General features: G+C 30.4%; 1 long non-coding RNA gene across 1 annotated transcript; it reads left to right on the top strand.

Annotated features, from left to right (window-relative positions):
- The first annotated feature begins 3186 nt into the window (after window positions 1–3186).
- LOC146997104 (uncharacterized) lies at window positions 3187–9191 on the top strand. The gene is made up of 3 exons (XR_015041121.1): window positions 3187–3287; window positions 6095–6178; window positions 9056–9191. It is a non-coding gene; the product is annotated as an uncharacterized LOC146997104 (long non-coding RNA).
- Window positions 9192–9910: the final 719 nt, after the last annotated feature.

Genomic DNA, 9910 nt, shown 5'->3' with positions numbered 1-9910 from the left:
TGAAACTTTCAGGGGGAGCTTTTGAACAATTTAACAACTAGAAGGAATAATGTATTGTAGTATTGTCACGGTTTATGGTTTAGGGTTAGTTGAGGAGTCCCATTCAGTTCAGCCTAGTAGTGAGGCGCAAAACCCCATGAACCTCTGAACTCTGAACGTACAATTATTTTGGTTCAGTGCTCTGTGTGTGACACTTCAAAAGGAATCATCTGCCAAAGCAAGTATTTTTTCAATTAAATTTTTATCTATTTCTATCTATTGATATTTGCATATTCGACTTATTATTTTTCATTTATACTATTAATTTTTATGTCTTTAACTTAGGAATATTTGTAATTTCTTCATATTTAAGAAGTTATTAACATTTATTTCTACATTTTCTTCTGCCTACGATTAAACCTTTATTCCTGTACGTTATCAGTGTTTTAGTTTGATATATTTTTAACTTAACATAATTTTTAATTTAAAAATAATACATTTAATTTAATATTTTATTTGATTTATCTAATTTCATTTTGGTAGGTTAAACGTTTTCTTTGGTATAGTTACTTCACCTTTAATACAGAAATTGAAGTATTTCAACATGATAACAGGAATGTCATTGATAAATGATGAAGAAAATGCAATTATTCTAGCAACTGGAGCTGTCTTGGTTCCAAAAAAAGGATGCCCCATCTTGCCCAAAATGTGGTGATAAAATGAATGCCAGTTCCCGGAAAGAAGCCAAACTTGGATGGCGATGGATTTGATGCAAAAGGAATAGAGGCAAGTGTCCAGGAATGGTCATCCCCGTTGTAGGCACATTCTTTGAGAGGATGAAAGTATCAGTCAACGAGTGCATGGTCTTCATATTCCTCTTTGTACTGGAGATGAATTTCACGTTTATTAAGATGAATTTTATGTTATGGAGGAAGGAACAGAATTTGCCAGAAATATGTTATGACACAATATGCGACTTTATGTCCTAATATCAGAAGAATTCGCATAGCATCACAGCACACAACATGGTGGCGCAGGTGAAGGATTCTTAATCTTTTCTCTATTTATTTTGTTTCACAAACTAACTGATCCTTGTATTTAATTCAAATTTTAATGAGATATGTATTTACCTTATATTCGAGGTGTATACGGAAACTAAGTACCGTTTTGAAAAAAAAAAAATAGTAAAACAATTTTTTCGAATCCAATTTGATTTTTACATGAAAATACATGTCTTAAACTATTTTTCAACATAGATTCCGCCAATGATCAAACACTGGTCATAGCGGGTGACCAGTTTTTGTATACCATCGTCAAAGAAACTTATCGCCAGTTTCGATAACCACTACTCCACAGCATTTTTCGTGTCTTTGTCAGATCCAAAGCGCTTGCCACCAAGCTCGCGCTTCATGTGCAGGAACAAGTGATAGTCGGACGGCGCCTAGTCCGGGCTGTACGGCGGGTGATCGAACTGCTCCCAATGAAACTGTCGAATTAACGATTGAGTGACACCAGCAGTATGGGGCCGAGCATTGTCATAGAGCAACACAATTCCTTTACTGAGCATTCCTCTTCGTTTGTTTTGAATGGCACGCCTTCCCCCATAGCACAAAACATCCTCAGGATGTCCTATTTAAGTCGTAATATCCCGGGACATACTTAGGATGTCCTAAGGATATTGATTCTCAGATGTCCTGAGGAGATCGTAATTTAACATCCTGAGGATGTCTTATTTAAGTCGCTATGTCCCGGGACATGACAGGATGTCCTGAAGATGTTGATTCTCAGATGTCCTGAGGACTTCACCAATTTCACATCCTGAGGACATTCATTCTGCATTGTCCGGAGGACTTACGTTGTCAAACATTTTGAGGATATTTGTTCAATTTACCAGTTTTAATTTTTTGACATTGCACATCTGAAACTTGCACATTATTTAATTTTCATATGTATTTTACTAAGTTGTTTCTAAATGCTGTACATTAAAAATATTGATATGATTGATGATTTATTCTTGTTATTTTGCTATTTATTTTAACTGCTATTTTTTCTGACGTTTTTAAAAATTTATTTAGTCATGGAAAAGATTTTTTTCAATGGATTAGCATTTTCTAGAATATTTGCAAAATTCTAAATAACATATATTTTTTTTATAAAAAATGTATAAATTACATGTATAATTACTTACAGATTACTAATCCTACTATAAGTATAGGTAAAATTATATATATTTAATTCTGAAACGAATTTTTTTTTAAATTTGGGTATAGAGACATTAGGTACATTTTTGGAAGCACGAAAGATGAAAAATTAGCAACTGCCTTCGCCGGGAATCGAACGACGGACCTCTGGAATACCGACCCATGTGCAGAACCACTACACCCCGAATACACGCTAGGAAAGCGGGAGAAATACCTTATATTACTACCCTTTTTAAAGGGCGACTTTTTTTAAGGGCACCCAATCACTAAATCCTAGGTGTGGATATACCTCATCCAACACCTTTTTAGTTCGGATGCCACTGTAGAGATATTAGGATTTTTTTGGGAAGCCGTAGAGATGAAAAATTAGCAACCGCCTTCGCCGGGAATCGAACCACGGACCTCTGAAATACCGGCCCAGCGTGCAGAACCATTACACCATGAAAGCACGCTAGGAAAGCGGGAGAAATACCTCATAAGGAAATTTTCCGCCCCTAATTACAGGACAGAAAATGTTTTTTAATCGCGCGATCTGTTATTGATATTGAATTACAGTCGAGCGATAATTTCGCCGTAAAAATAATTCTCTGATGACTATCCAAGATTCTAGAAACTTTGGTCTTATATAGAGATGGTCGTCTTATAGAAATAATGCTTAATATCAATATTTATTTATAATCTCAGAACTATTGGTCATTTTCAGGAGTGGTCGTTTGAGAGGCGATATTCTATACATTTATTTACTAATACTCTCAGATTCCAAAATTTGTTTATATTCTCAGAAATATATTGGACAGAAGGTGGTCGTCACATACATGCAAAATTTTACATTTCATTGAAAATTAATTCAGCATTACTTAACTATTTACCTATTAATTAATTAATGAGATAAAGAAAAAATATGACATAGTACTGTTTATTCCGGAATATTGTAGGAAGTTCTGCAGAACTATATTCTTTCGCGTCATTGCACATTGTATCCGGCAAACTACTAGTTCCTTGTATTCTTCCGCAAGTCCGTAAACGTCTGTCTGATTTGAAACGAAATCCAAGATGGCTGCGCCATGAGGTTTACTTTTTCTATGGATATTTTCTGTTGCATGAAAGGTAAGTTCATTTGCAATACTTGTATGTTTAGTTTTTTGCTTTTCGAATTTATGTTATTTTGACAGTTAACTGTGTTAGCTATCACAGCTTTATGAATTGTTACCGTTCTGTCGTGAATTACGTGTATATCTCAATGGCTGTCTTCAAATATCTGATTTGTCCTGCTATCCAAATGTTTATGACTGATTTTTTTTTTAGTTCAGTTTATGCATTCAGTTTCAAAATATTATGTGTGATCAGATTATTATTTTATTGCAGCAATAAATTTATATTAAATAGTTTGAACGATTGTATAAAAATAAGAGTTTGCATTGTTTTGTTGAAAATATGTATGGTTGAAACATTATCTTAATCTAGTTTGTAATTCAATTTTAAAACATGGAGAATTGGAATTCTTAAGTTTTTTTGGGGGGTACTGTTCTGTTATCGGGACCGGATTCGGAAATGTAGAAACCTGGTTTTGTAAGTATGTGCATATATATATAATTTTGTAAGTATGTTTTGTAAGTATGTGAATAATATAACAGCTTTAAATAATATTAAAGTCTTGTAGTTTAAATAATTTAAATAGATAAACCAGACTCGAGTGCCTCGTGCGACTCTCGCACGAAGAATGTAATTTATTTTTAAATGATAGAATATGTTTTCTCTTCTTGTTTGTATGTCGCCATTTTTTTGAGTGTTAAATAAAAGTTATTGCTGTGTTCCATCATTGGAGTTGCTTCATTTCGCCAAAGAAGTATTACAATATGTATACACACACACATACATTTACAAATATACAAGCATACATAAATACATTTCTGAACCCAGTCCTGATAACAGTACCTTTTTTTAATCTTTTTTGAATATTTTATAAAGGGATTAAGCATTTTTCAAACTGCATATCATTTTAAGATTCGACTTGCAGGAAGACAAAATATGGTCATTCAATCAAATGCTTATGATTGCTTTTAACATTTTCTCATAAATATTGTTTGCATTTTTATTGTATTTTAGATACTTTAGTTATGTAAAGTGAACATGAGAATATTAGGAAAGCTGAATAATATGAATAGCTACCATAATACATGTATTTTTTCATCCAGCCCATTGTTTTAGAAACCAATGCACCATTATTATTATGCTGGCTTATTTTATAGTTATATGCAGTTTAATTTTATGTCCATGTTACTGTAGTATTGTCATTATAATAAAAGTATTGATAATTTTTGTTGAATATTGCAAGTTGTCTAACATTCAGAATTATTTCTACCGAATTTTACTGATAGATTTGTTTGAGTTGACATAATCTGTCTGTTAAATAAAATAAACTAGTGTTTAAATTATATGCTCTTAATGTTTTATTGAAGGTGAGATGGAAATATAAATGCTATCCAGAAAAGGGAATTCTTTTTGCCTGAAATAACAAATTGTACTAAATTGTTAATGTTTATATTATTTTAGAAATGCCAATAATAAAGTTTCTCCTCCTTTTATTTTGAAATAATTTATAATAAAATAATATATGCATAAGTGTAATTAATGTAAAGTGTCATTCAGTAATATAATTTATTTTTACTGATATTTTTATATTTCTTATCTGGGTTTTCTTTTGGTATTAGAAAGAGGAAGAGAAAAAGACTAATGTTTTAATTAAGAAAATAATTAAAATATTAGTCTTTTAAATAACACAATTACAGTAATGTTTATTGAAGCAATCAGTACTGTGTGATCACCAGTGATTGAATATTGTTAATATGCATTGTTCATAAGGAAATTTGCTTATCTTTGTGTTATAGTTTTTATTTTATAGTATTAATTTTTAATTTTATTTAAGCTGAAATTTGAATTATTTCCTGAATCATTAATCAGGCCAATATTCTGCTACATAACATACAAATTTTCATGCAAAATTATTTCTTTGAGTATATTATAAAGCTCATTTAATTTTATTATTTGTACAAATTTTAGACAAATGTAGCATGTATCAGTTAAAGATTTATCAAAGCTTACTTGTTACTTGTGGTAACAAAGAAGTGTGAAAGATATTGTCACATTAGCGAACATGACGATCATTGATGCTTAGTTTAGTAATTTAATAATATACTGAGAAAGGCTGGGAACTTTCAGAAATGGACATTTTGGAAATGATGGGCTTCATAAGAAATTTACATGGTTTTATTATTTATTTTTTAGTTAAGAATGGATTTTGGATGTTCATGCGAAAGAATTGTTATAAGTTTGTCATTTAAAAAGTGATTTAATAGTATGCAATTATCTTTTTATTATACATATATTACTATATATTTCTAATGCACTATGTAAATGTCAGTGCTAAACAATTGAGATACTATTGTCATTGTTTATTGTCAGGGCAATTTTTTCTTATACATGAAAAATTCTGATACTTTCTGATCATCTGCCCTCACAGCTTCAACTTATGCTAAAACTGCAAGAGTATGTACACGATAACAGCAAATTATGAATATGCATACCACACACATGTATTTACATGCTTTATATTTAATCTTTATTTCCGAATAGTATTCCATTGGATGAAAAATATGTGAATTTTGACCCGATATATATATTTTTGTGTGTGTGCATCCTAAAATTTCTTGTTTCTTATAAAGTGCTTATTTGAATTACTACTTGTGAACAGAGCAGTAGATATGAACCAGAAACTAACCACACATTTTGCCAATTTTCACAGCTTTGCAGATAGTCAGAAAGCACCAAAATTTGTAATAATATTAAGTTTAAATGATGTTCTATAATTTTTCTATTCTATTAATTCTATTATTGTGTTATCAAACTTTCTGTAGGGATTTCAACTGGTTAAGCTGTTATTAACAGAAGAATTTGGTTTTCAAGCTTGAAAAAATCACAGCTGAAGGATTTTGTGGAAGGTCAGTCACACTGGTTTTAGTTCATTATAATTTAATTTTGGGTGAAGAAGTCCTAAATTTATTTATCATAAGTGTCTAAAAGCCTTCTAAAATAAATTCTGCTTGTTTTGAAATTTGTCATGACATTCATTCTTTAATTATTATTATTTTTTTAATTTACTAACTTATGTCCATGCACATAGTTTTGTATTTAATGCCATATCTTAAATATTATAAAATGTTAAAATTATAAACTTCACTTAATAATGTGGTTGTGACAGTAAATTTTCTGTTACATTTAATCATATCTATAAACACTGGTATAGATCATTTTTCAATAATCTATATATTCTGTGTATTTCTTTTACAATCAAGATCTGGCATATGACTTGCTTTTCAAATTGATGACATGGTGTAATAATGTAATCTAATGGTTAAAGTTTACTATGGAATGGGCCAAATTTAATGAATTATTCTTTGATAGAAATTTATTCATGTGTTCAGTCTGTCTCATCTCTTAAAATTGCTAAATTTTATGTACTTGCATTTAGGAATTTTGACTGTATCAGTGTAATTTTGTTTCAGTTATTATAACATGGAAGGGAAAGACTTCATACATAGCTCTGTATTTAAAATTAGTTTATTAAATACCCTAATAAAGAGGGATGTTTTGTTGTTTTTAAAGTCGATAGAGTTTAATTCAAAAATATGCAACATTAAGGGTTACTTTTTAACCTAATTTATAATTTTCATTACCTTAACATGTCCAATAATCGTTATTTGGAATGTTATTTTAACTCAGATATTGTAATAATATCAAAATTCCTTACTTTTTGATAGGTAATCCAAATGTGAAACAAGAAAAAATTAAAATGTAGAAGTATATTTATTTCATAGCTCTAAGAAACAAACACAGCATGAGCACTATTTACTGTCTATCTGCATAGTGTGGCATGTCCCGTAAGACTGAAATTTGTATGGTCAAACCCATGTTTCAATTAAAGGAAATGCATGTACAGTCTTCTCATTTTCACTTTGATTAAGGATTCTCTATATACTAACATAAGAAATCTATTAATTCATGCAGTGTTATACATCAATATTTATAGACAATTGTTGTGGCTATGTTTATTATAATCTTGTTCACCGTAATAGCTGGAGTGCCTAAACCATCATGCTGTGTAAACAAAACTCAAATCTTCATCTCTGCATACTGCTCCACTAGTGTTTAAACCACTGAAATGGTGATTATGGTAGAACATCTTTGGTAAAAATTTACTCTACGGTAACCCCTTGGCGAATTGTTTCTTTTTTGATACCAAGATCGTCACCTGGGAGGATCGGCACCAATTTCAAGATGGACGCTACACAAAACCAAAATAAGAACAAAGACGTACACAAACTTGGTGTCCATGTACACATCGACCTATTTTAACTTTAAAAAAAAACAGAGAACTGCACAAACTAGGCATTGTGCACTGCCTTAACTTTGTCCATGTACACATCGATCTATTTTCACTTTAAGAAAATCAGAAAGTTAAAACTATCATGTTAACCAGAAAAAATTCGCCACTGTCTTAAAACACAGAGACAACCAAAAATGCACAAACAGAGCGGAATAAGTTACAAAATATATATATTTCCTAACATAAAAACATTAAACAACAAATCTTTTAACAAAAATTAACACACAGAGACGAATAAATAATTGAAACGTCATTTTTTAACATACCTTTTTTTCAAATGCATCATACGTTTAGGCTTCCCACCACCATCTCTTCCATCCTCCAGGTAAGCGATTCAATTAAAGTTTTCGTCTCTTAGTCACCTCAGACATACTCAAATGATGATACCCACACCAAAATAATAGCAAGTTCAAAATACAAGACCATACCACTTACATGAAACCAAACACTGCAATTGAAAAGAATGGTAATAACCAAAAACTCGGGTCCATACAAAAGAGTTACTATTACAAAAAAGAGCCCAAAGCTAAATTTATCACAACACATTGACAATATTTGCGGAAATAACCCCTTTTTTATTGACAAAAACTTAATTTCCCTCCCAAGGCTACTTTCGCGAACATTATCAACATTAGGATTACCAAAAAACTTATGTGACACAATGGGCTTCCAGATTTCATGAACAACCAATACCACTTTGCGATTTTTTTCAGACAGAAACCAAGGTGTACCATACAACAAAGAATAGCCACATCTTCATTTACTACTGTTACAACATAAAATATATACTTCTTTGGTAGATTTCTGCAGTTAAATTCAAAAGTTTAAAATGAATAAAATCTAATCTGTGCAGAAAATAAAATCTGATCATGATTCTTATCATGATCAGATTTTATTTTCTGCACATGGTTAACAATCACTTATGTGTTATCAGATAAATGTTACCAGATGCAGTTAATTGTTTTTTTCTTGCCAATCTTATGAGACAAGTTTTTTTTTTTTTTGCTCCTGCAAGATAACTTTACGTTGTGTTACAAAATAAATTCATTCTCATTCTTTTTGGACTTGCCTACACATTAAATTTAAAATAGTTTTATGATTAGGTAAGATGTGATTATCATAATTTTGTTTCTCTCTTTATCTTGGCAACTTTATATGTTGATTCGGTATCCAGGTTACCTACCAGTGGCTGATTGATAAAACTGCTCATATGTTCAGCTGGTGGTTTGAGTTTAGTTTCTGACATAAAAAATTTTAAAAGGCATCCCCCATATTTATTTTACTATAATCAAATAATTGCTACTCTGTTTATAGGTACTAAATGTTAAAATATTTTAAATGCTTCCTTTAATTTGCATTCTAATAGTCATTTCTTTAAATTTAATTATAAATTATATTCACATATAGTAATTGTGAGTGTTTTTTATTTTAGGTGCTGTGATAGGCAATGGCAGAGATCCAGTTTATCAAGAGTTCTTATATACATAAGAATACATATTTTTTTTTTTTTTTTTACATGGATCTAAGATTATTTTTCAGGAATTAAAAGAAAATGTCATGAATTGGATTAATAAAAACTATTTTGAATTTTGAAAAGTGTTTTTCCTCTGTTAATCATAATATAGTGCCATAAATTTCTGAAAGTGTTTATTTTTCATCCAAATAAATAGGTTTACAAAATTTGTCATATTAATAGTTATTGCAGGATTTAGCATTATTATAAATATTTATTATAACAGGTTTAGCTGAACTACTTTTTTAGTCTCTCTGCAGATGAAGTCACAAAGGTAAGTGGTTAGATATTTTTCTCTATTCCCTATTAAGTAATTTTATCTGGTAAATTACCATTGTAAAAGGGTCATTTTAGATAGGGTCATAGAAGAGTCCGGTATAGTGTAACAAATATTTATTAACAGGTTTAAGTTACACACGGACAAGTTACATTTAACTTTAAGAAAAATTACAGAGCAACAGTCTGGTACAACCTATCTAGTGGGAGCCTTGGCTTTTACTGAAGTACTTTTCTGGCTACTCACCACAGGGCAGCCTTGTTGTCACAGTTAGTCCAACAGTTTATGTTAATGGATTGGTTACACCATTACTTATATACTAAAGGTGAAAGAATAAGCTTTCCTTGAAAATACAAAAATTTTTAGACATTTAAAAAAATTGGTATGCGTAAAAAATTCTCAAACTGCCACATATGCGAAACTTAAAATGTTATATATGAAATATTTCAGAAATATAAATATTTTCATTATTTGTTAACTATAATTCACTGCATTTG

Source organism: Stegodyphus dumicola, chromosome 5 (assembly GCF_044657685.1).
Source record: "Stegodyphus dumicola isolate Sdum_Otavi_A_Nest chromosome 5, ASM4465768v1".
In the NCBI taxonomy this organism is placed as follows: Eukaryota; Metazoa; Arthropoda; class Arachnida; order Araneae; family Eresidae; genus Stegodyphus; species Stegodyphus dumicola.
Note: the sequence above shows the minus strand (reverse complement) of the source record. Positions and strands in the feature narration are given on the sequence as shown.